Source organism: Neofelis nebulosa, chromosome 7 (genome assembly GCF_028018385.1).
Source record: "Neofelis nebulosa isolate mNeoNeb1 chromosome 7, mNeoNeb1.pri, whole genome shotgun sequence".
Lineage (NCBI taxonomy): Eukaryota > Metazoa > Chordata > Mammalia > Carnivora > Felidae > Neofelis > Neofelis nebulosa.
The window spans coordinates 144,520,462-144,547,429 of NC_080788.1; the positions used below are offsets into that span (position 1 = coordinate 144,520,462).

The window sequence follows — 26,968 nt, forward strand, 5'->3', positions numbered from 1 at the left end:
CGTCCCTCCCACAGCCCACGAGCACCGCAGCCGGCTCGGTGATGACCACCTAAGCCCAAGAGTAGCAGCCTCTCCATCCACCCTCCCTCCCCACCTCATCTCACCCATCGCAGCCCCATCCACGCGGCCGCCAGGCCAGCTCCCTCTGCTCCTGTAATTCCCAGGCCACCTCGCCCTTTCCATCACCCAGGGGGATCCCCCCTTCCACCCCCCACTCTCCCATCAGGAGGACCGCAGAGCCTCTGGTCTTCCAATCCCCCAAGAGACCCCGCACACCAGTGCCGAGCGGTCCTTCTCGAATGCTTTCTCGGCATCCCCTAGCACGGGGTCAGAGCGCAGCGCGTGGTCAGTATGGACCACGTGGGCGCATCTGCTGAGTGGATCGTAGCCCTTCCTCCTCTTAGACGCCACGGCTCCTCCGTTGCCCTGAGGATGTGGTCATCCGTGTGGCTTCAGAAGCTGTCGGTAACCTGGCAGCTGTCCCCCCGACCAGTCCTCGGCCCAGACCCTATGTGTCTCAGCCACCCCGGACTCTTAACTTCGAGCACCACTCTCTGCTTCCAGGCTGTGTTCATACAGCTCCTTCTGCCCCTTACATCCGCCCTCGCCTCCCCTGTCACTGTCCCGTCATCCCTCACCCCCCAGGGGTCCCTTCTCTCCGGCAGCTTTGCCGACCTCCGTGGAAGGGCCCTCCCCCGCCCTTGCTCCCACAAGGGTCCCCGCCAGCCTTGGCCGAGCCAGGCCCACGGCCGCGGTGGTTAGGTCGAGGTCCACAGTCTGTATCTGCTGGCCTTTCTAGAACGTGCATGCGTCTCGATCCCCGGCGTGTCTTTCCCCCCCATGCCACACCAGGACACGACCACACCCGAGGGCCCCTCTTAGCTGAGGCTCAGCCTGGGTCTCCGTGTGCCAGCCGAGCGTGCTGCTGCGGCTGGTTCCAGGCCCAGGACAACCTCGCCTTCAAAAATTGCCTTGCTGGGGCGCCCGGGAGGCTCAGTCGGTTGAGCGTCCGACACTTGATTTCGGCTCGGGTCACGATCCCTGGGTCCTGGGATCGAGCCCCGAGTCGGGTGCTGCGCTGAGATTGGAGCCTGCTTGGGATTATCTCTGTCCCCCCCCCCCCCCGCCCTTCCCCTGCTCTCTCACTCTCTCTCTCTCTCTCTCTCTCTAAAAATAAATAAATAATAAACTAATAAAAAAATTTGAACTGCTTTGTTTGTGTGCGTGGAAAGCCAGTGTTCTCCGGTTATCTCAGAACCGTTTCCGTCTCACTGGAGAGTTACTGCTCTCACACGGAGAGGCCGGAGAGCGCTGGGGTGGCCCACGCGCCAGCCAAACGGCCCTGCCCTTTGAACCACTTCTGTTCCAGCGCAGCCTCGCACGCCGGGCCCAGGTGTGCCAAAGCTCTGCGCTAACAACACGATGCTTTTGTAAAGTCACAGAAAGCCAAGGAAGCCCGGCTCCCACCCGGGGCCCCCGCCGGGCGCGGCCGGACCCTCTGATTCAGGCGAGTGGGACGGGGCCGCCTCATGGGAGACTCTTCTCGCCCATCTGTGTGTCCTCACGTCGTCTCCGGATGCATCTGCCGTGGCACCAAGGGAGGAGACGGCCGTAAATCATCTGCCCCCACGGTCCCTAGGAAAATATTAAAAGCGCTCAGCATAGGTGTGGTTTTGGCTCGAGGGCAGGAGGGCCAGCCCGAGGTCCCGCAGCCCTGGGAGCAGGAGTCTCACAGCACTGTACCGGTGGCATCCCCGAAGGCTCCCCCCTCCATAAATCGCCCCGGGCCCTGGCGTCCTGACCGGGAGTTTCCCGCTCCCGCTCACCCCAGGGCGAGGGGGTGCTGTCGGCCGCTCCCATCCGACGCCACGGGCTCGGGCCTCGGCTTAACCTTGCCTGACCCCGCAGAGGCCCCCACGCTCAGCGTCCCACACACCACACGCAGCCACAGGATTACACAACACCATCCCGAAGCTGCAGGGAACACCCTGTACAGGCGAGGCCCAGCCCCTCGGCCTGCAGAAGACAAATAGGAAGGAGGAAGGGACCCGGGCGCTGCAACGGGCGGATCCCATCGCAGCCCGACCTCGGTCACTCATCACCCGTCACTCGAGGACCGGCCACCTCCCTCAGCCCCAGCGGCCGCCTCCGCAGAATGGGCACGAGCGGCCCACGGGGTGCGGCGCAGGCTCTGTGTACCCCGAGACCCCCCAGGCCTCATCAGACCCCGTCGGGATGCGGCGGTTGGCGGGACGAGACGAGAAGGATGAGGGCTCGCGGCGTGGATTTCGCTGGGTTCCCGCTTGGGATAAGCAGCCGGCAGAGAACGGGCTGTTATAATCTTTCCTTTCATGTCCGGCCAGGAATACGGCTCCTCGGAGCAGAGGGCTGCGTCCAGGCTCCTCAGCAGGGCTCGGGGGCCAGCTGTCCCAGAATGACTCTGGCCTTGGCTGGCGAAAGTCCCTGCCAGGAGAAATGGTGAAAGTGGCATATAAACAAGGAGACTTCCTGCAAACACAGGCCTGAGCTACCAGATCCTCGAGTTGTTCTGCCTGCGTCCCTGGCCTCTGAAGCCGCCGGGAGGGAAGGCCGGGACCTGGGGGCCTGTTCCGACAGCACCCTCCTCACGGAGGCCACAGGGGACAGGCGGGACGGAGCCGCCCCCTGTGACACGCCCTGCAAGCCACGTGTCTCTCTGTAAGACGGGGACTCCCCCGACGGCACCTATCTCTTAGGTCTCAGCCCTGTTCACGCCCAGACAGCCAAGGACAATGGAAGGGCAGAGGAATTCTGGAGCCAGAACGGCCGGCCTGTGACCCCCAGCGCTGGCCTGGTCGCTGGGGGACACGGGGCACACACAGTCGTCTCAGGTAGCAGGGAGCGCGGGCAGTGAATTAAAGAGCAGATCCCGGGGGCGCCTGGGTGGCTCAGTCGGTTGAGCAACCGACTTCGGCTCAGGTCATGATCTCACACTCCGTGAGTTCGAGCCCCGCGTCGGGCTCTGTGCTGACAGCTCGGAGCCTGGAGCCTGCTTCCGATTCTGCGTCTCCCTCTCTCTCTGCCCCTCCCCCGCTCATGCCCTGTCTCTCTCTGTCTCAAAAATAAATAAAAACATTAAAAAAAGAAAAAAGAGCAGATCCCGTATGATCCCCTATGTGAGAGCTTCCTGGAGGAGTCAGACTCGGAGAGACAGGGACAGAGGCCTCCAGGGGCTGGGGCGGGGGGGAGGGGGGGTGGACAGGGTGGATGGGGACAGTTTCAGTGTGGGGAGATGGAAAGTTCTGGAGGTGGGCGGTGCTGACGGCCGCACAAAGGCGGGAACGTGCTTTGAGCCCCTGAACCGTGCACTGAAAAAACGGTTAGGATGTCGAATTTTATGCCACGGGTATTTTACCACAACGAAACGATTTTCTTTTTTTTTTTAATTTTTTTTTTCAACGTTTTTTATTTATTTTTGGGACAGAGAGAGACAGAGCATGAACGGGGGAGGGGCAGAGAGAGAGGGAGACACAGAATCGGAAACAGGCTCCAGGCTCCGAGCCATCAGCCCAGAGCCTGACGCGGGGCTCGAACTCACGGACCGCGAGATCGTGACCTGGCTGAAGTCGGACGCTTAACCGACTGCGCCACCCAGGCGCCCCAAAACGATTTTCTAAAAACACGTTCATGGGCAGTGCCACCCCGGGGGCCCAGCGGCGCGGGTGTGCTGAGACGCCCTTCCAAGGGGGAGGGGAAGCTGGCACACCTGACCTCCTACAACACCGTGTGCGCTTCCTCGGAGTTTGGAGAAAACGGTCCCCGCGTGGGTCACTCCAACCCGTCCACCAGGTCACCCAAAAAGCGGGTCACCCAAAAACGAGAGGGGGATGGGCAGTTAGTGTCCCACGTGGACGCAAGGTCTCAGTTTGGGAAGTTGGACACATCCTGGGGACGGACGGCAGTGCTGTTACTCACGACCACTAAACCGGGCATTTAGAAATAGTTACAATGGGGCGCCTGGGGGGGGCTCGGTCGGTTGGGCGTCCGACTCTTGGTTTCGGCTCGGGTCGTGATCTCCCGGTGAGTGGATTCGAGCCCCACGTCGGGCTCTGTGTTGACAGTGTGGAGCCTGCTTGGGATTCTCTCTCTCTGTGCCCCCCTACCCCCCGCCCCGTCTCAAAATAAATACATAAACTTGAAAAGGAGAAATAGTTAAGAAAGGATGGCATGTATAATTTTCAGCATACACACAAATACGACAGTGCCCACATAATCCAGTTCATGATGTATTATAAACTGGGTAGGAGTCGCATGAACCTGCCTAAAGTTATAAAAGCAACAAAAACAATAATGAGCAAAGATGGGAGCGGGCGGGCGTCAGCAGACGAGTCAGCAGAGCAGAGCAACCCCTGAAATCGGTGTGTTGTCTCTGGAGCTCAGGGGCAACTCAGGCGAAGACCCAGAAACAGGAGGCAGCTGAGCTGAGCTGAGCCGGCGGGTGCTGGGGGCACTGGCTTTTCCTCCTCGTTCCTTCCTCAACTGTTTGGTCATCACCGGCTCACGTATGGACGTTACCGTGCCGATAACTGGAAACAGCTGGGACCCGACCCTCCGTGAATCCGGCTAAAACTCTCTCCAATGTAGATTTAAAAATCTTGGTGGCGTTGAAGACCCTTCCGGGCGCTCCCAGCCTGGGCTTTTCCTGCGTCTGAGTGTTCGTACGATCCCGACCGGCACGGCACGTGGGCAGCACAAGTGGTTCCTTATCCACCCGGGCGCCTCGTGTGGCCGCGATGCGTGCCCTCCCTGCCGCCGTCCGCACCATCCCCTCCGCGGGGCCAGCTGACGGCAGAGGGACGGACGCAGGAGGACGCTCCCGCACCTGCAGGGAAGAGGCAGGGTGGAAGTGATGGCCAGAGGCAGGCGTGGAGGGGCGAGGGGAGAGAGGAGGGTCCCGGGAGCTGGCCGAAAGAGAGGCCGGCCGCTTGAATGCTCCGGGGACGCCCCCTGTCCGGCCGCTCCTCCCTCCTCCACCCCCTTCCCACCCCCCACCATCTCTTGCTCCCCCAACACACTCCTGGACCACGGGCAACGAATACCGACCGGCCACCGAGGGCGGTGGCTGCCACGGTGCTCTGGAAACTGAACACTGGACATCATCACCATTAGAAGGAAGGGGCTGTCCTGCTCCTGTGGGGCACGGGGGCGCGTGTTCACCTAGGGTTAGTGCTATGTTCTGCCCCGGGCATCGTGTATACCCCGGGCGGCTTTTCAGACGTTGCTCACGAGCGTCAGTTTCTGTGCCGGTCTCCGTGGGGCAGTTTACTTTCCGCTTGTGGCTGGATGCTTCCAGCAGCGGCTCTGAACTCTTGGGTTCCAGGGCAGACGCCCAGGCACAGTACTGGGCACCGAGAGGCACAGACTCCCTGGGAACCCTGGATGTGAGGAGCAGACACAGGGGCCCACGGGCTCGACCGGGCACAGAGAGGGAAGTGCCGACAGCCCCCACGCGGCAATACGCACAGGAATGAGGACCGAGGACCAGGCGGGCAGGACTCCAGAGTCCACTGTGGCCGCCTCTTTAAGAACACGCTGTTGGTGTTAAATTTCCCTTTCCCGTCTCCCTGAGCCAAACGACTTGCGCCGCGGGAATGAATGGGACGCGGACACGGGTAGCCCTTCAGAAGACACGTTCGTCAGTGAAGAGTCCATCCCAAGTTGGCAAATTACGTCTTCCTGGTGACTTAACCTAACGACCAAAACCTCACAAATCAAACTTCTCCAAAAAATACAACTTAACAAGCTACAGCCCAAGGACCGAATCCAACCAGATGCCTGGTCTTGTAAATAAAGTTTTATTGACACGCGGCCACATCCATTTCTTGGCATATTGTCTCCGGCGGCTTTCACGCTGCGTTGGTACAGTTGGCATGTTGACTGTGACAGTGCCTTGGTCTGAAGGGTTGTGTCCCCCGACCATTCGTGTGTTGAAATCCTACCCACCCCCCAGAGTGATGGTGTTTGGATGTGGGCCCTTGGGAAGCGATTAGGACATGAGGGCAGAGCCCTCATGATTGGGATTACTGCCGTTATAAAAAGAGAGCCCAGAAGGTTCCTTTACCCCTGCTGCCAGGGGAGGCCACAGCGAAAAGATGGCCATCGATGAACCAGAAAGCGGGCTCTCATCAGACACCAAATCTGCCAGGATCTTGACCTCAGATTTCCAGCCTCCGCAACTGGGAGCAAATTCTCCTGTTCATAAGTCTGGCTAAGACAGACCCCCAGAGCCAAAGATACTTACCGACCATCTGGGCCTTACAGAGAAAGGGTGCTGGCCCTGTTCCACGGGCTCTGCCCCCCCCAACACCGCGTGACCCCTCTGTGTCCTGACTCAGCACGGCACCCAGAGCGGGAGGTCCTCACCGGCTGCTTGTCCACCTGGTGTAGACGCCTGCCGCAAACGTGCACCAAACCCTTCGACACCACTCACTTAGACCCGCGTGTGACCCTGGCATATCCCCACGTGACTTCTCAGGGTGGAGCTCGCCCAGAGGAGGGGGTAAGGCCCACAAGCTTTCCTCCCGGAGCACCCCTTGGGAGAAAATCATGCCGCCTTATGTGCATGCAAAAAAGAGGATTCTGAAAACGTATTTCCAGCTCGCTACAAGTAGAGGGGAAAGCTATGATTCGGGAATGATTCTGGGATTAGCCAGAACCGAAAGGGTAAAGCGGACGCCTGAAAACGGACTAGTCACTTCTACCCACTGAGTCACGGCAGCAGCAAGGTCACAGACGGTGTGGCCAAGATAAGTGGGCAAGATGTTCCAGAGATGGCTGACCTCCCTTCTCCTCCCTGTTCCACCCCAGAAGCACATGGGGAACAGTCCCCGCTGCTCAGGAGCTCAGCCACACTGCCCTGAATTGGGGGGGGGGGGTCTCACTGATCCCTGAGCCCCCGCTGCCTGGTTAATTTTTCTTGCCTTTAAATCTTTGCATTGATGGTTGGTTTCTGGGTTCCTTCAACCTACCTACCATTGGTCTAAGGTAACAGAGGTGAAGCCAGATCTGCAGTTCAGTTAGTGGTTCGTGCCGCCCTGTTCCCTCAGTGAGTGGCTGTCTTTGAGTGCCCAGCCTGCGTGGGCGGTGGGAGGGACCAGGGCTCTAATGTCCGTGTCCCCCCGGCCCTACTATACCCGGAGACCCCTCCTTCTCCTCAGCCCCTGCAGCTCCGTATCTCATTCTTCAATCACCCGTGCAGCAAACATCTGTGAGCCCTTCGCATGGGGTTGGAAAAGCCCAGCCCCCCCCCCATTCCTGCCTCGAAGGAACCGTCAGCCTACCGGGGAGATAAGAACCCAGGGGGGAGAAACCAAAATGACCTTAGCGGCCAAGACCGCACGGCTGGTGTTCACTAAGTAGCCGGTCAATAAATAAGCAAGTAAAAGGCACACTTCCACTGTCGGTAGGAAGGTAAATTGGTGCAGCCGCTGTGGAAAATACTACGGAGGCTCCTTAAAAAATTAAAAATCGAAAAACCATAGGATCCAGTGATTGCACAACTGGGTATTTACCCAAAGAAAACAAAAACACTAATGTGAAAAGTTATAAGCCCCCCTGTGCTTACCGCGGCATTATTTACGACAGCCAGGATACGGAAGCAGCCCCGGTGTCCCCTGATGGATGAAGGGACAAAAATGCTGCGGCATATCCATAAAATGGGGTATCACTCAGCCATAAAAAAAGATGAGATCTTGCCACTTGTGACGATATGGACGGACCTAGAGGGTACTGTGCTGAGGGAAAGACGTCAGACAAATATTGCATGATTTCACTCACGTGTGGCGTCTACGAAACGAAACAAATGAATGAGCAAAGCAGAAACAGAGAACAAACCGATGGTTGCCGGGGAGAGGATGGGGGGATGGGCAAAACGGGTGAAGGGGGACAGGAAGGTACAGGCCCCCAGGTGTGGAATGACTAAGTAGCAGGAATAATCCTGGGGGATTTTCTGAGGAAAGAAATTAATACTGAGAATTGCCACAAAGCTCCCGCGATGCCTGGTGTGCATGGGCAGCCTGGCGAAAGTGAAGTGAAAACCTCTAGAAGTCTCTGCGTGTTACAGAGGCGGCTCGGCCGAGGGAAAAAAGCGCTTGCCATTTTCCAGGGCATGAGGGTACCAGATTTAGCACGTAAATCTGGGTGCCACAGTCGGTCAAGTGTCCCACTCTTGATTTTGGCTCAGGTCACGATCTTGTAGCTGTGGGATCCAGCCCCACATCAGACTCTGCACTGGAGCCTGCTTAGGACCTCTCTGCCTCTCCCTCTGCCCCCTCTGCCGCTCACATTCGCTCTCTCTCTTTCTCTTAAAAAAAAAAAAAGTGCCCAAAATGTCCTGTTTGGGATATACTTATCCTAAAAAATTATTGGTTGTTTATCTGAAATTCAAATGTAACCGGGCATCTTGTATTTTTCCTGGCACCCCTACCTGGGCCCCGTGCTGAGTGGGAACAGCAATCTGATGCCCGTGGGAGGGAGAACGCACCCTCAGCTGGGCTGACTGGGCTCTGGGACAGAACACTCAGCTGTCACAGCTGTGGCCCCCAGGGCCAGCGGTCCTCAGCCTAGCGAGGCTACCTGCTCCCTCCCACAGAGCACAGGTAGCCTGACTGCCCGCAACATGCAGCCTCCGAAGTACGGCTCAGAAAAGAGAAAGACAAGGTTGCCCCAGGTAAGATGGGGAAAACGACGTTTTCGCATAGAACACGTCACACAAATAGAGAGACTGGATTGGGCTGCCCCATCACACATGGTAAAAAGAATGAAAGAATGGGGGCGCCCGGGTGGCTTAGTAGGTTGAGCGTCCGACTTCAAGTCAGGTCACGATCTCACGGTTTGTGGGTTCAAGCCCCGCGTCGGGCTCTGTGCTGACAGCTGGGAGCCTGGAGCCTGCTTCCGATTCTGTGTCCCCCCCCCTCTCTCTGCCCCTCCCCTGATTTGCTCTCTGTCTGTCTCTCTCTCTTTCTCAAAAATAAATACACATTAAAAAAAACTTTTTTTTTTTTTTCAACATTTTTTATTTATTTTTGGGACAGAGAGAGACAGAGCATGAACGGGGGAGGGGCAGAGAGAGAGGGAGACACAGAATCGGAAACAGGCTCCAGGCTCCGAGCCATCAGCCCAGAGCCTGACGCGGGGCTTGAACTCACGGACCGCGAGATCGTGACCTGGCTGAAGTCGGACGCTTAACCGACTGCGCCACCCAGGCGCCCCAAAAAAAACTTTTTAAAAGAAGGAAAGAATGGCCTGGAAGGGAAGCCCATGCTCCGGGGCTCCTCAGGACTGGGAGAGGGTTTGCTAGGTCAGCACCAGAGACTGACGCCTCCCCCTGCCCTTCTCCTCGTCAGGTGTCAGTCCCACGTACACCTTTGGCATTGCTGTCTGGTCGAGAAGAGCCCAAGCCGACAACAAAAGCAGGTGGACAAAGGAGGAATCACAGAGCAGGGTGCTGACCACTCGCCCGTCTCGCGTGGCGGGGAGCAGAGATCGGCTACAAAACCTTAAAACTTAACGACTCGTCTGCGTACTGGTTTGTAAGGTCGTTTTCCTTGGCCTCTGTCAGGTCTTTAAAGATGTCTATTGTGGTGAGGGGATTAGTCCCAAGTTCAGCATTTACTCCTCTTCTGTTTTTAAACTCAAATAAAACTTCAATTTCGTATTTTTTTTTTTTAATTTTTTTTTTCAACGTTTATTTTATTTTTTGGGACAGAGAGAGACAGAGCATGAACGGGGGAGGGACAGAGAGAGAGGGAGACACAGAATCGGAAACAGGCTCCAGGCTCTGAGCCATCAGCCCAGAGCCTGACGCGGGGCTCGAACTCACAGACCGTGAGATCGTGACCTGGCTGAAGTCGGACGCTTAACCGACTGCGCCACCCAGGCGCCCCATTCAATTTCGTATTTTTAATCCCGTAAAATATGACGCTACTTTTGTAGAAATAATTTCGTCTTGTCTATCTCTCTATTCTTCTTCGTTTTTATTTATCACTAGAGAGGAGTCTGGCAGAACGTTCACCAAATGTTAACCCTATTTGTTTCTGGGCAGTGGGCAATTTGTTGGTTTTGTTTGCACATCTCTGTATTGCTTCAGTTTTTATAATGGCATGTAAAACGTTTATAAAAGAGATAAAGCCATTCCTTTAAAATGATAATAATTATAATGACACTTAACGTAGCTCAGATTTCTAAGCACTTTATATGTATAAGTCCTTTATAAGTCATAAGAAGGTGAATTATTTTTATTGTTATTCCTATTATATCTATTTTATTTTTTTTAATGTTTATTTTTGACAGAGAGAGAGACAGAGCATGAGTGGGGAAGGGGCAGAGAGAGAGAGAGGGAGACACAGAATCGGAAACAGGCTACCGGCTCCGAGCTGTCAGCACAGAACCCGACGCGGGGCTTGAACTCACGGACCGCGAGATCATGACCTGAGCCAGATGCTCAACCGACTGAGCCACCCAGGCACCCCTGTATCTCTTTTACAATAAAGAAAATGAGACGATTATTTACATGGAGTCTCAAAAGAATCTACACAAATATCACTAGGCTAATAACTTTAGCAAGGGGCTGGCTGTACACTTTTGTGCACTATCAGCAAATACTTGGGAGTCCATTAGTAAAAAGCCAGACGCCCTTCATAATGGCGACCAAAATCAAAGGTATCCTGAAATGAATTTAATCGGAAATGGGTATAGTCTGTATGCTTTAAGCTCCATTGAACTCTAGAGGTATTGAACTCTATTAAAAATGTATCAAAGACTGCTTAAGTAAATGGAGAGATAGCACATGTTCATGGATAGGAACAGTCAATATCACAGAGATGTCCGTCTCTCCTGAAAGGAGGGCTCCAGTTCAAATGCCCAAATTAAAAAAAAAAAAAAAAATTCTTTTAATTGTAACTGGGTTTTTCATGGAATTGAAAACTGATTATAAAATATTTATATTTATATTTATATTATATATCGAGAATATTTCAGGCACTTTTAGAGAAGAGTTAAGTTAGAAACTTGTCCTAATGGGAAGGCTTCTTCATAAAGTTAGGGCAGATAAGATAGTGTGATACTGCTCTGGAGATGGGCAAGAGGGCCACCAAAACAGAACAGAACAGAGGGCCTCAAAATAAATCCACCCATATGTGACACTTTAACGTATGGCAGAGGTTGCACAGAAGGTCAGTGAAGACAGAAGGGACCATTTAGCAAATGGTTCTAGTATTAACAGCTACTCATATGGGGGAAAGCAAGAATTAGATCTCTGTCTCAAACCATTAACAAAATCACTTCTAAATGAATTAAAGTCTTAAATGTGGAAAACAAAGCAAGAACTGTTAGAAGAAAATATAAGACAATACATTTTTATCTTGGTATACGACACACAAAAAAAGTGTGAAACATAACATAAAAGATTAATCCATTTTATTTCAATTAATAACATTCATCAAAAGCCGCCGGAAAACAGTGGAAAGAAAAACCACTGGGATATAATGTCTGAAACACATGTAAAAAATAAATGATTAGCACCCAAAATATATAAGGAACTCCAAATCAAAAGGGAAGGAATCAAATTTTAAAAATGAATAAAGTACATAAATAGCTGTTCTACAGAATACATGTGTATTGGGATGAATGTGTATACATAGGTATGTGGACTCGTTTCCTCAGTAACCAGAAAAATGTAAATTAAGGTCATCAATAAGCTATTACTTTACAGTTTATTGGCAAAAATTAAGTCTGGCTACACCAAGTGTTGGAGAGTATACAGATAAACAGAGTGTGAATAGACACAAACACTTTGGAAAACGATGTGGCATTCTTTGTGAAGTTGAACGTTCACGCATTTAATGGCCCAACAATCCCCACCCCTCGGTATATCCATGAGAGAACCTAACCCAAACATCCCATACAATGGAACAGTATGTAGCCACGGAGACAAATAAACTATAGCCACATGTAGCAATATAACATTTTTATTGAGTCCAAAAGCAAATAAAATTAAACAGTATATGGTTAGGCAGAAATACATGAGTGAGGGTTTTTTTTTAAGTGTATTTCTTTATTTTGAGAGAGAGAGGGAGAGGCAGGGAGGGGCAGGGAGAGAGAGAATCCCAACCCGGGAGAACCACCGACCCAGGGCTCGAACTCACAAACCGTGAGATCATGACCTGAGCCGAAACCAGGAGTCCGACACTTAACTGACAGAGCCACCCAGGCGCCCCTGAGTGAGATTTTCTTTCTTTCTTTTCTTTTTTTAAAGTAAGAGTATAAGGAACTGATTTAGGGTGGTGGCTATCTCTGAGGGAGGCAGGGAGGAAAATAGGTGGATGCAAATTACGGGGTCATGGGTGGTTGGTCACTACACTTTAGACCTAAATATATGTTCTATATAGTCTTTCATAGGATTTCTGTATTTTAAGGGATGATAAGGAAAAAAGTAATGAGCAACGTGGATGGAACTGGAGGGTATTATGCTAAGTGAAATAAGTCAGGCAGAGAAAGACAGATACCGTATGTTTTCACTCATATGTGGATCCTGAGAAACTTAACAGAAGACCATGGTGGTGGGGGGGGGGGAGTTACAGAGAGCGAGGGAGGCAAACCATAAGAGACTCTTAAAATACAAACTGAGGGTTGATGGGGAGTGGGGGAGAGGGGAAATTGGGGGATGGGCATGGAGGAGGGCACCTGTTGGGATGAGCACTGGGTGTTGCAATTTGACAATAAATTATATCTAATATTAAAAAAAAAAGAAAAGAAAAAAAGTAATGAAAAAGAAACCAAGGCACAGAGAGTTGACATAATGGCTCAAGGTCACGGACAGAAGAGGGGGCAGAGCAGGGATTCAAAGGTTTCCGGCTGCCGCACCCCCCTCCACACCAGTCCATACACTTAGCGAGTTTCTCAAAGGAGAAAGGGCCGTTTGGTGGAAAGAAAGGGGAAATTATATGGCTGACAAGCATCTTCTCATTTAATAACAACAGGCCAAACTAGCAGAGCTGAAGAGGAAAGTGAACAGAGAAAATAAAAGCACGAGGTACCCTAAGACGTCCCAGGGCCCGTGATGCCTAGAAAGTGCAATACGCGAGTCACTAGCCCGTTAGCTTTGTAGGGAGAGTCGCGATTTCTCTAAATATTTAGTCACCAACTCCTGAAGAGTCCCTTCAGAAGAACACCGAGCCCTGGCAGCAGGAAACAAGATGACACGCCCGGACCACCAGGATCCCCGGCGGGGGTCCAGCAGGGATTTTGGAAAGCCTGGGTCAGACACTGTGCAGGTCTATACGCCCACAAAGCCTTCGTTCCATGTAAGCCCCGTATCTAGGGCTGGAATTCTGTATCCACAGCGCTCGGTTCCTTCATTTGAAAAGCACTTTTCTTTTCCTTGCAAAATCTGATTATCCAAGTAACATATGTTTCCACAGAAAATATGAAAAACACAGATAAGCACAAAGAAGAAAGAAATAGAGAGCACGCACCGTTCCCACTCATAAAAATCACAGCTGTATCAATTGGTGCCTCTCTCTCTGATCCTTTTTTCTACAAACATGTAAGCCCGCATTGATGTGTGTGTTTGTACTTAAGATTTTTCTACTTAACTGAGATTTTATTGTATATACAGTCCCTAAGTACTTTTGACTGACTAAAGAAACCACTGATCCTCCCTCTCATTTCAAAGAGAGTGCTTTTTGCTTTTCTCTTCTGAGCCTCTGACCACAACAGCTATCCCCTGGCTTGCACTTGAGTGCTGTTGGCTCCGTGAAGGCCTTTGTGACGGTCCCCGTTTCTTTAATTTATCGCAGTGCTTCAGATGAGAGACCGTCCTCAGTCAAGTACGAACCAGATGAGCTCCCCCAGGACATTGTCACTGGCACCGGCAGGGGAGAATTACAACGACAGAATCGGCAATTTGCACGTGTAGAGTCGGTTGAGCTCCATGACCCTCTTTCCTGTAGAAACGTAAGCATGATGTGGAAAGGGGAAGGCAAGGAGGTACAGATATCAATCGACTGTCCTCTTGAGTTGGGCTGCCAGAAATTAAATCCCAGGCTTGAAATTCTGTACACCCACGTCTCCTCGCCAATAAATAGACGATAGTAAAAACACCTGACTCATGTGTTTTGCGATGACAATGGAAAGGACCTGACACGCACAAATCACTTAACACCGCTCCTGGCCTGTAATGAGTACTGAATAAATGTTACCATGATTAGTGCCATGGTCGTGATGGTGGCAATGCTGATGATGATGATGATGATGATGATGGCGACGATGATGACACAAGAAATTTCTGTGACACACTGGGGATGAAAGGGATCGATCATGTACAATACAATGGACTCCTTCCAAGTCTCCCAATGAGTCTGGACAAAGGCATACACTCAAGTAACTGGGTGCAGAATAATTCTATCACCCTGATAAGTTTCCTTAGACCCGCTTTCAGCCAACTGGTCTTCTCTCCTGGCAATGACAGCTCCAGGCAGCAAGTGTATTTACATTTATCGTTCTACATTAGATCTTTTGCAGAGATTCACGCAAGGAATTCCATGTTCTCCTCGCTGCTGGCTTATTAGCTACATGTCTTTGCTCTTTTATTTTAATGGTTGTTTTAGGGTCTGTGGTATACACCTTTCTCATGTCATATTATCACCTTCAAGAGGTAGCTTCTTCACACAGAAGAACATCACTTCCATTTCTCCCAACGGAATCTTGACACTTCCTACATTTAACTTAGACACACGTCACAATCCCCAAAAAGCATTGGGACAATTTTGGTTCAAACGGCCAGCTCTCTTCCAAAGCGGTGGAAATAATGAGAAGATGCCCTCTGTGTTTACCCACGTAGTGTGCATTTCTAACGCTCTTCATCCCCTTGTGCGGACCCCTATTTCATCTGGTATCATTTTCCACTTGCTGAAAGGACTTTCTGGCCCATTTCCTGCTGACGATACATTCTTTTGGATTTTGTGTGTCTGGAATCTCCTTCACGTTTGAAAAATATTTTCTCTAGGTAGAGAACACTGGGTTGAGACCATCGTCTTTCTGTGTAGAATGTGTCTTTCTTTTCCAGGTCCGTGTAACACTTTACTGGTTTGACTAACTTGATGACGACATACTCTGATACGGTTCTCATCATTTTTTCTTGTCTTTAAGGCTCATTGAGCTTCCTAGATCTATACGTTAGTAGTGTCACAGAATTTGGAAATTTGGGGGCCACTATGTCTGGGTATGGCCTTCCTGTCCCCTCCCCCGCCTTCATTTTCAGGGTTTTCCGTTGCACTTCTGTTAGGCCATGTGAAGTTTTCCCACAGATTACTGAGAGGCTCTGTTCTTCTTTTTTTTTTTTTTTTTTTTTAATCTTTTGTCTCTGTGTACTTCTTTTGGGATAGTTTCTATTGTTATGACCTCGTGTCTTCAAGTTCCCTAATCTTTTCTTCTGCAATGTCTAATCTCCTGTTCATCGAACCCAGCATATTTTTCATCTCACATGGTGCAATATCCATCTCTATACATTTAATTTGGGTCATTTTTATATCTGCCGTGTCTCTACTTGACTTTTTAACATACAGAATAGTTATATTAACCACGTCAGTGTCTTTGCTAAATATGGCCTCTGTGCTAGTTCTAGGTCAACTGTCATTGATTGATTATTCTCCTCTTTTGGGGTCATATATCCCCCCTTCTTTACATGTGTGGTAATTCGTGGTTATATACCAAACATTGTGACTTTTACTTTGTGGGGTGCTGGATTTCTGGTAATTCTGTAAATAGTTGGGGAGAGGGGGGCTTTCTTGGCATAACCGAAGGACAACAGTAAGTTACTTGGAAAAAGTTGATTTTTCAGGCATGGTTTTCTACGAGTTATTAGGTGGGTCTAGAACACCGCTCAGTCTATTTACTCCCCACTAGTGTGGCAAGACCCTCCTGAGAATTCCACCAATGTCTGTGAGTTATGAGTTTGGCCAGGCTCTCAGGAGTGAACAGGCACTATTTCTGATCCTGTGCCTGTTGGATGGATCGTCCCCCGACTCCAGGCAATTCCTCATATGTGTTGACTGTGCTGTACAGAATAGCCCAGAAGGTACTTCTGCGGTTCTCTGGACTCATCTCCGTATAGCTCTCTTCTCCCCACTCTTCCACACTTCTAACCTCAGCCATGTTGGTCCCCCTGGACTCTCAGCTCCGTGGCCTCAACGTGGCAAGCCAGCCAGGTTCCATCAGGGTTTCCCTTCCTTGTGCAGCCCAGAGATTTGTCAAAGCATAAGTAAGCCGGAGCAAGCCTAGGGTTCACTCCGTCGTTTCCCATTTTCAGGGAACCAAGCCCTCTGTTGCTTAGTACCCAGTGTCTTGAAGACTGTTATTTCACGTCTCCTGTCTCAGAGATGGTTTTTATTTGGCAGTGTTATGGCTGCTTCAGGCATGTGGGTAAATCCAGCCCCCAGGACCCCATCTTAGATGGAAGCAGAACTGTCAAGAAAAAAAAAAAATATGTGCGTCCCCTCTGGGGGTTAAAAGTATAACTTACATACAGTAAAATAAGCCCATTCTAATTTTCCAAATAAGCTTCCCCAATATTAGTGGGATTTGCCTCCATATTATCTCATTTTTAATAAAGTACTTCATACATTCTAGGTACAGAGTTTTATAAGATGTGTATGATAAACATTCTCTAAAGAGCAAGTTTACGCTTCCGGTAAAGTTGACACACCAGGTTACTGGTTTGGGCACATGTGTCCTAAGAAAACTTTGCCTACTCCAAGGCAAAAAGATCTTTCCAACGTTTTCTTCTAGAAGTTTTATTCCTTCAGGTTTTAGGGATAGCTCTATGCCCCACTCGGAGTTAACCCTTTTTCATAAGGCAGGAGACAAGAGTCAAGTTTCCCATTTTCCCATGTGGATACCAGTTGCTTGAGCACCAATTGTTGAAAAGTTGTCCCTTTCCCCGTCGAACGGCGGCACTTTTATAAAAACTCAACTGACTGCATATGCCAGGTCCAATTCTCCATTCTGTTCTATTGACCTGGGTGTCTCTCCTCCCACTCAAGCTACGCTCGCTCGATTCCTATTGTGTACCTTAACATCTTAAAATCCGGCAGCTCAAGTCCTCCAATATAGTTATCCTTCTTCAAAACTTGACAAAACTTTAACATAAATGAAGCAAACCCTGAAAGGATTGGGAAGATAAACACATTCACAACTTGTTGAAGAGTTCCACAGTCTTCTGTCAGTATTGATGGAGTATACAGAAAATTAATAGGGATAGAGAAGACTTGAAGAACACTATCAACCGGGGCGCCGGGGTGGCTCCGTCGGTTGAGCGTCTGCTTTGGCTCGGGTCATGATCTCACGGTTTGTGGGTTCGAGCCCCGTGTCGGGCCCTGTGCTGACAGAGCAGAGCCTGGAGCCTGCTTTGGATTCTGTGTCTCCCCTTCTCTCTCCCCCTCCCCTGCTCATGCTCTGTTTCTCTCTGTCTCAAAAATAAATAGAAACATTAAAAAAAAAATTTTAAAAAGAACACTATCAACCAACTTGACCTAATTAATATTTCTATTAATTCTACCCTGGGTCCGTGGAACATACTCTCATGAAGCACACACAGAACATTGAGCAAGATACACTGTATCCAGGATCATAAAGCAAATCTCATTAAATTAAAAGAAAAGGGCAGGGGGGAGGAAAACATACAGAATATGTTTTCTGACCAAAATGAGATTATATTATAAATCGATAACAGAAAGAGATCTTTTAAAATCTCCAAAATGTCGGAATTTTAAATATAATCCACAGTTTTAAATAACCTATAGGATACAAAAAAATAATAAAGTCACGGGGACAATTAAAAAATATTTTGGACTGAGTAAAAATATAACCCCAATGCATTCTAATACCTGAGGCTCAGCTAAAGTACTGACTAGGGGAATGTTCCCACTTTAAATGTTCATATTGGACAAGAAGAAAGATGTTAAATCAATTACCACTTTGAGCTAGAGGGAAAACGCAAATTGAAGCCAAAGTAAAATAAGAAAGTACAAAGCAGAAATAAGTGAAATAGGAATTAAAAAAAAAAAAAAACAGTAGAGAAAATCCATATTACCAAAAGCTAGTTCTTTGAAAAGATCAATACAATTAATAAACATCTGACAAGACTGATAAAGAAAAGGTACAGATTTCTTTTTATTGATTGATTTTGAGAGAGAGGGAAAGCGCACACAAGCAGGGGAGGGACAGAGAAAGAGAGGAAGAAGAGAGAATCTCAAGCGTGTTCCACAGAGTCGGGACAGAATCCACCTCAGGGCTCAATCCTGAGAACCGTGAGATCATGACCTGAGCCAAAATCAAGAGTCAGACGCTTAACCGACTGAGCCACCCAGGCGCCCCCACATCTCTAATATTAGAAGTGAAAGAGGGGAAATTACCTACAAATTTTAAAGACATTAAAAGGATAGCAAGACAAGACGATGAACCAGTTTAGGCCGAACATTCTACAACCTGGATGAAATGGACACATTTTTTTTTTTTTTGAAAAACACAAACACAAAACTGACTGAAGAAGAAACAGAATGACTGCTCAGCTCTGTATCTATTACTGAAGTTGAATTTATAATACCATGCTTTCCCACAAAAACTCCCATTCAGGTGGCCCCGTTGGTGACTAACAGCAAACGTTTCAGGAATTAAGCTGCCCACAAAGAAGTGTAAAAACACATTTATCACTTCTACCATTGCATCTGGTGCCATCTTCCATGTGCTGGAAGAGCTTCTTATAATATTTTTTATAAAGCAGGTCCGCTTACGGCAAGTTCACACAGGTTTTGTTTTTCTGTTCAAGTACAGATTTCATGTTCATTTTGGAGATCTGTTTTCTTTGGCTGATGCGGTTCTGGATGGACGGGATTTTCCTTGCTTGTCTGTCTTTCGAAACTTCAAAGACGCCCTTCCACTGTCTCTAACTTGCATAATTTCTGATAAGAAGTCTTCAATATCCTTATCTTGTTCCTTGATAAGTAAAGGGTCCTTACTCTTGAGCTGTTCTTAAGATGTTTTCTTTACACTGGTTATCAGCAGTTTGATTATGGATTTTGTTTGTGTATGCGTTTATCCTGGTTGAATAAACCAGGATCTTTTGTAGAGGTCCTTGGATCTATGGGTTTATAGTTTTTATCGAAGCTGATAATTTTTAATGGTCCTTACCTCAACTATTTTTCTGTTCTGTCTCTTCTCTTCCCAGAATGTTAATTAGAGGTACGCCAACCCAGCTGCTTCTTTTCCATAGGTCACTGATACTCTGTTTATTTTTCTTTCAGTCTTTCCTTTGGGGTGGCTTCTGTTGCTAAAATTCAAGCATATGGATCTTTTCTTTTTTTTCTTTTTTTTTTTTTGTCTCCTCTGTCATGTGAAATCTACTGTTAATTCTACCCAGTGAGTTTTTTTATCCCCAATGCTGTATTATTGTATTTTCCATATCTGGAACTTTCATTGGGTGTGTGTGTGTGTGTGTGTGTGTGTGTGTGTGTGTATGTGTATATATATATATATATATATATATATATATATATATATCTTCCTCTTCAGTCCCATTACACTCATGTTTTCTTTCACATCCTAAAGCACATTGTCCATGTTTATAATGACCGTTTTAATGTCCTTCTATAATACTGTCGTCATCTTTGTCACTTCTGGGTCGGCCTCCACTGCTTGACTTTTCCCCTGTTTGGGGGCCATGTTTTCCTGCTTGTTGGCATGGTACATTTTGACAAGATGTTAGAACTGTGAATTTTACGTCTTCATTATGTTGGGCTTTGTTTGTATTCCGATGGGCAGGTGTAGAACATCCCCTTCTTCAAGGACCATTTTACCTTCATGACATAGCCAGACCCTTCTGGTTCTTTATGAAATGTCACCTGTATCCAATGACATCTCTGTCCTCTGGTTGACAGAATCTTTTATCATTCCTGATCCTGGGTAAGATCTGGGCACTATTCATCTTCTTGCTCCCTAGTAATTGTCCTTTCCCCGGAAGCCATTCCCAGCCCAGCCTCACAGTGATTAGCCTTATGTAAGTGCAGAATAGTAGCTAGCCAACTATGCGGGGAGCCCCAATCCCATTTCTGGAAGTCTTTCTCTGTGTAACTCCCTCCTCCCTGGTGCTCTTCCTTGCAGATTCGATCCCACTCAGTTATCTTTCTCTCTCTCAACTTAGTATGACCACCTGGCACCGTCTAGATTCTCCCTCTCTGCACCATGACCCCGAATTGCCTCCAGGCAGGAAGCCAGGGCAGTCACTGGGTTCATTCCATGGGCCCCCATTCTCCCAGGATCATCGTCCTATACTTACTAATGTCTAATGAGTGGAGAAGTCGTTTCATGTATTGAATCTAAGCTCTGACACATCACTCCCTCACGGCCAGAGATAGAAGTCTGATGTCAGAAACTTTAAAGCAACACAAGATGTGAATTAGACTTTGGGAAGGAAAACAGAGAAGGTGTCATTTCAATCAGAAGGCGAGCTTTCTCTGTGTGCTCGGAATTACGTCCGGAGCCATCGGGGGCACAGATACGTATCCTTCTGTATAAACGCACAATATAAATAAGCATGTGGCATTTTGCCGTCTACAAGGAATGCTCACCTTCACACTCAATTCTGAAAATAACTCTGTTATTAAATCTTATGAAATCCTCAAATAGTATCATCGCTCCTTGGAAGGGAATGTGCCGTATGCCCCTGCCTCCTCTGGAGTTTTCTCATCGGCATTGTTTTTACCGCGCTTTGATTTAGTCTTCGCTGTAGGTGTATTTTGTGGAGGTCACAGTCATTCCTGAGTCTGATGTGTTTCATCATTTGTCAGTAAGTGTGTCGCTGGCAAAACTTCAAGTATCGCTGTTCCCTCATTCTACCCCTCTCTTCTCCTTCTCCGCTGAAAATTACCCCAACGTTAGGCATTTTTGCTATCTCTCGAATATCTCAGGATTTTTTCTTCTTTTTCACCTCTTTTTCCTCTCCACACCTCAGTAAAGCTGTGTTCTCCTTACTACACCTCTCTGTGCTTCAGTTTCCTCATCTGTGAAATGGGGATAAGAATAAGATCTAACCCATAGAGTTGCTATGGGGATTAAGTGTAATGTGTTAATACCTGCCAATCACTTCACCCAGTGCCCAAACATCACATTATTGTTATTCACATTATACAAGGGGAAAAGTCAGTCTTGGACAGGTCAGGTAACCTGGCCAAGCCCCACAGATGGAATTTCCGTCCCGAACCCAGAGATGATGCGAGCTGCACCTCGTAAGCTTGGCCAACGATGGATGGCTAGAGAAGAGAGAGCACACCTGGGGAAGCTGAGGAGGCTGGTTGGACGGAGGTGGACAGATGCTTCAGAAAGGTCCCCGGGAGAAGGCTGGCTGTGAAGGGTAGAGCCAACCAGCCGAGAGTTAGTTTTGGGATACGAGGTCGGCCACTCCACACCACCCCAGGCCAACGGTGGCTAAAACAAGACAGAACTGTATCTACCTCTCCCATAACACAGGGGAGCGTGAGCATCCCATCAAAGATGCTCACGTAACAGAATGGGCAAGAATGGGTTTGAACGGCCCCCCAAGATACTTGTGCTACAGCCAAAGAGCGCGTCTCTCCTGGGAAGCTGGTCAGAAGCTGAATCAACTACAGCCTCTTCCTGGCGGGGGGCAGGGGGCGGGGGTGGGGGGGGGGACAGCATGTCCCTGCTCGTCTCAGGTAATGCTATGCCGACCTCCTCCCTTTTTCAGCAGCCCAACACACAGAGGCGCTCATCCTAAGATGTAACTAAACACGTGCTCCTCCGACATTTGCAAAACAACGTACAAAGAAAAACCCAGCAGGTTGCCTCTTGCCTACCAGACCAAGTTCACCATCCGAGGTCCACCATGAGCAAACCCCAGCAAACCTGTCCCGGTCCGTCTGCTGCCACTTCTCCGTAACCCAACGCCGTGTTTCCCTGAACACTGCTATGGTCTCGCTGAGGCCCCCTTAACTTCTCTGCTTTCTAGAGAACTCGAGGGCCCCCCTCATGCCACCAGTTGGACCACCAGCAATCAGCACACACCTCCAGCCCAGCCCTTGCTGCACTGATTCGTGAAGACTGGTTTACCAGCTGTCCCTACTAGAACGTGTGTCTTAGGAGGGCCCTAAAGGTATGTCCCAGCCCTAATCCCTAGTGTGACAGTGTTTGCAGGCTGGCCCTTTGGAAGGTGATGAGGTCTAGATGAGGTCGTGAGGGTGCAGCCCCCATGCTGGGACTGGTATCCTTCTAAGGGGATGAGAAGACCGGAGCTCGCTCGCTCTCTCTCTCTCTCTCTCTCCCCCTCCCTCCCTCTCCATCATATGAGGACACGGCAAGAAAGGAGCCCCCTGCAAGCCAGGAGGAGAGCCCTCATCAGAACCTGACCATGCTGGTACCCTGATCGTGGACTTCCTAGCCTCCAGAACGCTGAGAAACAAATGTGTGGTTTCTTTTTCTTCTTTTTTCAAGCCACACGGTCTACGGTATTTTGTTATAGCAGCCCGAGCTGACTAAGACAGGAAGAAAATGCCATTCGGCGTGTGGGGCTGCCATGAAAAGTTGCCAGGAGGCGAGGGTGGGGGCTGCGTAAGCACATCTAAGTGTACAATTCCAAGATCCTGAGGAACGACGTGACCGTCCATCAGCTCGTCTTTTATCGTGCCCCCGGCTCATCGGATTACTAATTGGATCTCCTTAAATACCAGGCGGGTTTCACACAGAAGGTTTGTTTCCAGGCCCCACAGGTTCTGCCCTCCCTCTCCACGACCTGTGTTGGAATGAATCCTCATGTGCACTCAGGACTCCTGCTCTCAGCAACTTGAAATCAGTCCAAGAGCAGAAGAAACAACCGTTGGCAGCTTCAGAGACCAAGCTCTGAATGAAGACATGGCATTAAGTAAGTGTATCCAGAAAAAAAAAATTATATAATACATGGAAATTAGTCCAAGAAACGGGCTATGGTCTCCCGTGCCGTGGGAACCTAGTTACATACCGCACAAGCCTGGGAACCGACACATCCATTACAGGCGTTGAAATTTGGCTAAAAGGTAAACCAGCACTGTCACGGGCTGCGTTTGTCACTTTAAGCACACGGCTCCCAGTCAAAATGATTTTCCTCTCCGTGTCACTCCACCTTTCTTGTTCCAGGGTCTAGCCTAATCTTTAAATAACAAAAACAGCTCAGATACTGAAGTGATAGTGAGTTAAATGCTGGTGAAGTCAGACTCATCAGATCATCAGGTCCTAAGAGAGCCAGAATCTTCCCCAAGGGCCTCCTTCGCAGGCCATCAATTCCTGACAGGGCTTTGTACGCAGTCAGAGAGACCCGGTTTGGTGGGAGGGACCGGGACGGCTTTCTGCAAACGCAGAGCTCCTGAATTAGAAGGAAGCTTGGAAAGAAAAGCATCCCACCCTTTCACTTCAAAGTCTAAAGAGTCAGAGATGCCTCATAAATGTGTGGTGACAAGGACTGTGTCCCCTGGATGTGGGTACCGGTGAAAACACGCACCGTCTCATCCCTCTCTACAGCTCTGTCCTCGAACTCACCGGGACCCTGCTGAACTGTCCCCCTCTTAACGGCACTCTTACCAGGAGGAGAACCGGCAAATCCCATTTGGGCGAAATACGGCACAGGATGAGTTGCCATCAGGCAGCCCCAGAAACAGGACAAAACTTTCTAAAGAGATGTAGCCAAAAACCTTGGCCCGTGGAGGACGCGTTATAAATGGAAAGATGAGCTCCTGCCTGTTTTTTTAGCTCTCATGTGGTTACAGTAGGCATTTTGTATTGTTTTAACATGTTTTTTTGAATGTGTGTGAGAGAGAAAGCTTACATAACCCTCTGGACCAGTTCCCTAAGGAAAGAAGAAAACTTCACTGTCGGCCCGCAGCTCACAAAGAGCGGGCCCTTCTCTAAGCGGCCGGACGCGGGACGGTGGGGCCGGGCAGCGGGCTGGTGACCCGCGCCGAGAGGGGCCGGTCACCCCAGTGTCACTATGTGGATGTGGCTGAGAATCTGCTTGCAGCCATGTGGTTTTAAAGAGTCTCCCTTCCTCACCGGGAGCATCTATGCCTCAGGTGACCAAACCAGGATTTTCCACGAACTATGTTTAAGTGCTCTTTGCGGGAGCTTCAGCCCACATGGTACTATTTTTGCAAACTTCTTGTGAGTCTTAAACGACTTCAAAATGAAAGGTTTGTACATAAAAGGATTGGTTACATTATCCTCACCTTTTAAAAAAAAAAAACTTCTTTTTAATGTTTATTTATTTTTTGAGAGAGAGAGAGAGAGAGAGAATGCAAGCAGGGGAGGGGCCGAGAGAGAGACACGCACACACCGAATCGGAAGCAGGCTCCAGGTTCTGAGCGGTCAGCGCAGAGCCCGACGCGGGGCTCGAACTCACAAACTGCAAGGACATGACCTGAGCTGAAGTTGGACGCTCAACGGACTGTGCCACCCAGGCGCCCTCTCCTTGTCCTTGCAAATATGGACATCAAGTGTCACGGAAGGTGGAGGGCTCGTCCCAGGTACCCGGACACCGTGTATCGGGCAGGATAACCTCGATCGGGCTGCACAAGAATAACCCCCAACCTCAGCGACGACAACAACGTACATGCACTTTCCTTCACTCTACGTGGCTGCCCCAGCTGGCCTGGGAGCTCTGCTCTGGGTTGGCATCACCTTGTCTCCAGAGCACTGACCTAGGACAGAGAGGGCAGCCCCCCACGTGGAGCACTGGGGTCACGGCGGCAGGGACAAAGCCTGGCCGGTGGTGCCCTGGCTCTTCCTGCTGCCACCTGGAAATGACCGATGTCGCCCCCACCGCCCCGGGCACAGCCAAGCAACTAACAGTGGGCAGAGGAGACCCCGCCGTGTGCCGAGAGGGAAAGAGCGAGCGCCAGGACACCACATCAGACAGCAGGTGTCTCAGAGCCGGAAATGAGACCTATGTGTATCTGATCTCACAGCCCGTGCCCTTTCCACTAGGACACAGAAACTCTGCAGTTACGTTACTGCTTCTAATTCTAAAAGTTTAAATACGGTGTATTCTAGCCTCTCTTTTTTTAAAAAAAAGTTAAAAGGCTGAGGCATAAAACCTAAGTATCTCTTTTCATATGTTGGTTTATTTCTTTTGAGAGAGAAAAGGAGCAGGGAAGGGGCAGAGAGGGAGGGAGAGGGAGACAGAGAGAATCCCAAGCAGGCTCCACCCGTCAGCGCAGAGCCCAATGTGGGGCTTGAACCCATGACCTGAGCTGAAATCGAGAGGCGGACACTCAACCGACTGAGCCACCCAGGTGCCCCAAGACCTAAGTACCTCTTAATCCACGCGTGGCTTTAAGTCAGGTCTACTGAGTGCCTCAGAGAAGAGGTGAGTATCTGCATCCACTAGATGTTCAGTTCAGCTTAAATAGCAGATAAACAGCAACAAAAAATTTTAGTAGGGGTGGGTCCCAAATGTTGCTTGGGGCCTCCTTATTTACGAAATAAACAATTAGAGAGAATTATCTATTGCTTACTTCACATTCAAATTTCACCAGGCATCCTGGGGGGAGGGTGTTATCATTTTAATGTTGTTTGTTTTGCCACGTGTGTCGACCCTACCTCAAAGGCGGGGCCATCATCCTGCCAGACAATGCATGAAAGGGTAAGTATTGAAAAATCAAAGTCACTGAGAAACTTGTAAGGCCAAAGGAGCGCCAATCCCTGCAGGGAAACCGGAGATCGCTCCCCAGATAATACTGGAAATCCAAAGGAAGATGTGTCAGGACAAGGTCTGTCTCGCCCACAGCTCCCTGCTCACCACAGACTCTCAAAGAAGACTGGTTTGCTGGGTCTACTGAGCCTGCTTCCAAATAAAGCTGCAGTCTCCATGGACATCCCCATTCTACATCACTTGGCTTTTCAGACTCCAGAGAGTTGGGCCTCGTTGTGTCTGACTCTATTTCCCGACAACCAGTATAGGACCTGGTTCAAAGACCTTGATGAATGTTCCTTAAACAGAATTGAATGTGAGGAAGGGAAGGGAAGGGAAGGGAAGGGGGAAGGAGGGAGGGAGGAAGGAAGGGAGAGAGGGAGGGAGGGAGGGAGGGAGGGAGGAAGGAAGGAAGGAAGGGAGGAAGGAAGGAAGGAAGGAAAGAAAGGAAGGAAGGAAGGGAAGGAGGGAGGAAAGGGAGGAAGGAAGGGAGAGAAGGGAGAAGAGGAGAGGGAGGGAGGGGAGAGAGGAGAGAGCATGAGACCTCATCTTGACTGAATACCCCTGAAAATCCCCGCCCACTGGGCTCAGGAACCCGTTCAGCAAGTGATCACTGAATCACGCTGCTTGCCCTGGGTCCCTGTGAGCCCTTGCGGCACCTGCATGGGAATTAGTAAATGCTGTCCTCTTTGGGCGGACGTGGCTCCCAGACACAGGGCTCATCACGCAGACAAAGTCCTTGACTTGAGCCACCGAGACCACAACATGCCCTCCCTTCCTCCCTGGGCCCCGCCCACGGCCTGGCGAGGGTAACGGAGCTGGGGGTTCAGCCCCTGTCTGCCTCTCAGTCAGGCACCCGTGCATGTGGCACTCCTGTGCGCACAGGTCACACATCCGTGCCCCCTCCAAGTCCGGCTCCTGTCTCCACCAGAGGCTCAAGCACCGGAAGGGGCCCTGGGACGCGGGCGTCCACGCTTCGCAGACAATCTCCTCTGCTCGTGTTTTGCGCCTCCACCAAATCAGACTTCAGACGGAGGCACAGAGAACAAGAGGACACGTGCGCGTGCACAGGCCGTAATCGAGGGGTGTGAACTGCACGTAAGGAAACCAGCCCGTGTCGGCGTGGGGCTGATCCAGTTAACCAGCCTCCAGGTAGAGCTAACGGAGTATTCACGCTGCCCGCTTACGTTCACTCTCGGACCGTCC

At 49.8% G+C, this 26,968-nt stretch overlaps 2 long non-coding RNA genes across 2 annotated transcripts in view; both read right to left on the reverse strand.

The window, feature by feature from the left end:
* Positions 1 to 1,197: 1,197 nt before the first annotated feature.
* LOC131517743 (uncharacterized) lies at positions 1,198 to 2,651 on the reverse strand. Its single transcript, XR_009264786.1, has 2 exons — positions 1,827 to 2,651; positions 1,198 to 1,635 (listed from the first exon to the last, which is right to left on the reverse strand). It is a non-coding gene; the product is annotated as an uncharacterized LOC131517743 (long non-coding RNA).
* Positions 2,652 to 4,191: 1,540 nt separating this feature from the next.
* The window catches only part of LOC131517744 (uncharacterized), a 68,718-nt gene continuing 45,941 nt past the window's right edge, over positions 4,192 to 26,968 (reverse strand). The window contains exon 2 of the long non-coding RNA XR_009264787.1: positions 4,192 to 4,861. This is a non-coding gene — a long non-coding RNA (uncharacterized LOC131517744). The remainder of the gene's footprint in view (positions 4,862 to 26,968) is intronic.